Genomic DNA, 5012 nt, shown 5'->3' on the forward strand with positions numbered 1-5012 from the left:
TTTACAAAGTTCTCACCGTGCAGCAATGAGGCAATCCAAGGTGGAGTTCAGCATATGAAAATCATTTCACCTGTAACACACAGAAGAAAATCAAAAGCTTTCGACCTTTATTCTGCCCTTTGAGGCTATGCTTACACAAGTCCTTAAACCAAAAGGCTCCCCCGGGTCTATTCCGATTTCCTGCGGTCACACGGCGGCTGCACAGCAGCAGCCGGGAGCTCACCGCCACAGCCGGCGCCGAGCGAGCGGCCAGGCCGCGGCCGGGGCTGCCGAGGCCCTGCCCACCGACCCCGCCGCACGGCTCCCGGCCCGGGCCCGGGCCCGCCCGCCGAGCTTCCGGCGGGGCCGCGCCACCGCCCGGCCCGCGGCGGGGGAAGCCGCGAACCCCGACGCGGGGGCTCCCCCAGACCCCACGGGATGGCGGGAAGGGACGCCCCGCCGAGCCCCGCCTGACCGCCCCGGGGCCGGGACCGGGACCGGGGCCGGGGCCGGGGCCGCACCTCCCGCCGCTGCCGCCGCCGCGCACGGCCCGGAACGCGTCACTTCCGGCGGCGCGGGTGAGCGCCACGGCCCCGCCCTGCGGCCGCCATGGCGGGGCGGGGCCGCGCGCTGCGCCGTCCCCGCCCCGGTGTAAAAGGAGCGCTCGCCGTGGGTGCTAGACGATAAAAACGGCTCGGGCTGGGCTCCGCCGCTCCTGGGGCGGAGCACCCTAGGGAAAACAACCCCGCTGCTGCCAGCGCACGCGGTTCCCGTCAGAAGCACGTGTAGCAGCAGGGAGCGCTCAGGCGGCCTCCCTGAGGGGTGGAGATCTGCCCGAAGCGCCGCTGGAAAATGGAGAGATGAAATAGTGCTGCCCCTTGAGCAGCAGCTGAGCGCGCACTTCTGTCACTTACACCGCGGCCTAAACGGAGCTGGAGATGTGTGCAGGAGAGACAGCAGACGCTGCACTGTGCTGAGGCTGCCATGCTCTTGGAACACCTGTGTGCCAGAGGGGCCTTTTTGACCTCTGAAAGTTTGAAGTAATTCAGCATCATGGATCCAGGCTAACGGAGAGCCCCTGGCTTGTTATAGGCACAAATGTGTTTGGATTTTGGAAAGTAATTAAATGCGTAGGAAGGGGATGAAAAAAGGAAAGTGCTACATAAGATCTTAAAATGCTTATGGTTCATTTTCATGTTCTCATGAGATAAATGAAAATGAATTCTTCCAGGACACAGCAGAACCGGGTCAGGGAGGCATGAACTCAGATCCTTGTGTAATGGAGCTGTGTGGCGGTGCTGTGCCCACCCGTGTCCCTGCACAGGTCCTGTGCCACCACACCTGCTGGGACATGCTGTTTCTTGAGAGGATGAATGTGGCCATTAAACTTTCTCAGAGCTGGAAAATGCCACATTTCTTTCTTTTTGGAGGTTGCTAAATTAACTTATTTATTCTGTACTGAGCATTAGAGTACTTACCTTTTGTCACATCATATAATACACCTGTAGCACTATTTTCATTGCAACAATTAGTACAGGCTCAAATGCTCACTGTCCAAAAAAAAAATCACAGCATAGTGAGCAGACAATATTCATGATTGGACAGATCTGGTCAATGTGGTGCAGCAGTTTAAGACTTAATCCCCATGATTTAAACTGACTATCTTGCTCTTCTGTCACTATGATCTCAGAAGAGTAAGAGAAAAGGAGCCTCAGGCCATGACTGAGATTGTGTTATGCAGCACTTTAACTCAGAACCACTTTGGTTTAAACTAATGTACCAGTTCATGCTCCCCAGCACTTGAAGCATTCACAAAATGGGAACAAACCTGTTCTCAAACTTTTCCAAAGGCCAGCAATGCCATTGTAGCATATATTGTCACAGATACAAATACTCTGTGACAGGAGAGAATAGTTATTTTAATTTACATATTCATAAAAAGTCAACTTTCTCATTTATGTTGCAATACTAAGCAGAATAGTTAAGGAGGCAAAACACACCTTGCTCAAAACAAACATAGAAATGTTAAGAAACAATAATCAGAAAAAGTAAATGAATTTTTTTTCCACTTATAACTTTTAGCTACAGGATTTGATTTATTTGGCTTAATGATATGCCAATGTGGCTCTTACACAGGAGACTGGGAACAGCATGTATTTGGACGGTCGTACACGTTCTGACAATGTGAATTGTTAAATGCTTTCACATGATATTCTCTGAAGCCACTGCCTGCCTGTGAATGCTCCATGATTTCCCATTCTGCTGTGAAAGTAATCTTTTTCCTGCCTCACGCTGTGGAAGCAGGTGTCACGAAATAAAAAGGCATATGGCGTCAGTGTGGCAGCAGCATCTCCTGAGAGGGACATCCTGTGGCTGATGGCGCACGTACCATCCCTCAGCCTGCCCCTCCAAATGCCCTGGGAGGGAGAGAGCATGGACAGCTGAGCTTTGCCTCAGAGGGAGCCTGAGGACAGTGATAGGAAATATAAAGGTCTTTTTTTGAAATGCTTCCACCAGGAGACTACTGATAACCTCTGAGAAACATGTGTGTGATTTAAGAGTGGCTGAATAACATGGGGTGACTTCAGTTCTTCAGTTCTCTTCTTGGATGTGGAAAGCAGAGAAGGGGCTTGGGCAATGGGATTCACTGAGCAAGGGAAAGGGCATTTAATGCTGAATAGCAGCAGTGAAGTGAGGTTTCCCCTTTCTCCTTTCCTAAGTTATGCTTTTACTATTGGATTATGCAATGAAGCTCCTTTCTGTTCATTTCTTCCCTGCTCTGCTTATCTTACAGTCCCTTTTCTGCCATGGGTCACACTTAGATTTTATTCCTCATCAGGTTAAAGGGAGAATGCTTTAATTTTACAGTGGGTCTAGTCTTGTGGTTTGGCAAAATGCTTTAAGAGATGCAAGTTTTGGTTCTGTGTGAGTGAAAAGACAAAGCTTGCACTTCCCAAGTTCTTTAAGAGGGTAGGATGCAGTGCAGGGTGAGTACCTGTGATCAGCCTTTTGAAACCTGCTGCACTCAAGATCCTAAATGTACAGAGTCTGAAGTAGAGACATGACTGTGGGTTCCAACTTCTTGAGAGTAAGAGGGAAGCAGGCACATTCTCATTCTCTTGCTTGGAGTGTCTTCCACAACTTCTTGCTCAGCATGTGGGACTCTTAATTGCCTGGAAGGCACTCAGGTGAAGTAATCGAACTGAAGCAATCCTGATCACCCTGCAGGAGCCATGCAGCTACTCTGTGGGTGTAAGAGATGGTGAGGATCTCTCATCTCTATCTCAGTCTGAAGTAAATTACAGTTCAAATGGAGCATGATTATGGAGTCTGGAAAAAAAATCCAAAAACAAAACCACACAAGAATTAACTCATGTTGAGTGTCTTTATGTGTATTTAGAACAGCAATAATAAACAAAGAATTCTTCTCCTTAAAGTAAGCATGATGATCAGGCCTTGAAATACAATAATACCCAATTCATACAAAACTGAACTAACATGAGAAGTTTGCCTTCTGATAAGACAAATCTTAAATATAAACTTTTACACACTGAAAATGCTGAAAGAACTGACAATCAAATTGAGACTAATACTAATTAAACAAAACATAATTATAATCTTTGAAACCTGTTCAAAGGGAGAAAGGATAATGCATCCAACAAATTCATGTTCATCAGCTTAATGTTTTGCATGAATAGTCCATTAGTAAGCCACAGGAAACATAGTTTTAGTTGTGTTGTTTTCCCATGGCAGTTTTTGTCATTGTGCTTGAAATGATACGAGTTAAAAATCATCTACATGGCACTCCCTGGGCTGGCGCCTCTACTGTATCTCCATCAACTCCCAGGCTTCCACAAATGAGCAACAAAGGCTTGCATATAGAAGCTCACTGAAAGTACCTAATGCTTCTGGGAAAACAGTGATGGCTGCTCCAACAGCTTATTCTGGTAACTGAGTCTTTGCAGTTAGTATTGCTTTATTAATTAATCTCAGAATGATGTATTGGATGCTAGTTCCTGCCTGCTTTATTAGGAGTAAGGAATTTATACACAGCTAATTCCCATCCAAGTTAATCAGTGTGACCTTTAGCATGCTGTAGAATTATAATCTTGTGCAAGGCTCAAAATTTGTTTCCAGATAGCTGTTGCAATGTGCTGGCTGTGGAATATTATTCCACACATCAGCTGAGATGAGAAATCTCATCCTCTGTGGTTTCAGTTTAAGGTCGCATAAGTGAGGTGAGCCAGCATAGGAGACTGGAGACAACACAGCTGAACTTGTTCAGTAGCAGAGTGGGTCAGGGACATGCAATCCCTACTCTACTGCTACCTTTTGTGTGGCAGGAGTTATCTCCGATGCAGAGTGTTAAGAAGCAACATATGGGAGAGAGAAAGAAGAAAGCTCTTACATCACATAAACACCATTGTTTCAGAGGGATCTAATATCCATGCTCTGCAGTCCCCTCATCATTACAGTTTAATAACTGCTGGAAGATAATGGGTTTACAATACTGGAAATATCTCTTTTTGATACCTCGAATGCGTGACACTCATCACATTCCATCACAAAATTTGTTTTTCCCAAGGAAACACCAGCAGACACCTCCAGTGTGTTTTGAAACCTCATCAAAGTGAAGCTATCCCTCTGAGCTCAGTGGCAGGGATGATCATATGTGGAACTTCCACACAATTTTGTCTGTGTGAGAACACATCACATATGTTTGCTATTATTTTTAATGACAGTCTTTCAGCTGCTTCTCAGAGTAATAAAGAAATCCACCCAGCTACTGTTTAAAGCACTTCCTAGCCTGTATCCTAAAATCTGCCTTCTTTCAGTTTTGTGGCAATACTTTTCTCCAACCAGCTTCTGAAAACAATTCTTGTCCATTCAGGCATCTTCTAACCTTAAATTAATATACAGAGTAAGCAATTATTCAGAAAAAGAAAGCACAGTGAATGCAGATTGGCAAAAAAAGGTAATTTTTTTTTTACAATGAGTTTTTGCTTGTTAATGTTATTAATGTTTGTTTGTTT

The sequence above is a fragment of the Anomalospiza imberbis genome, chromosome 7 (assembly GCF_031753505.1).
Source record: "Anomalospiza imberbis isolate Cuckoo-Finch-1a 21T00152 chromosome 7, ASM3175350v1, whole genome shotgun sequence".
NCBI classification, from domain to species: domain Eukaryota; kingdom Metazoa; phylum Chordata; class Aves; order Passeriformes; family Viduidae; genus Anomalospiza; species Anomalospiza imberbis.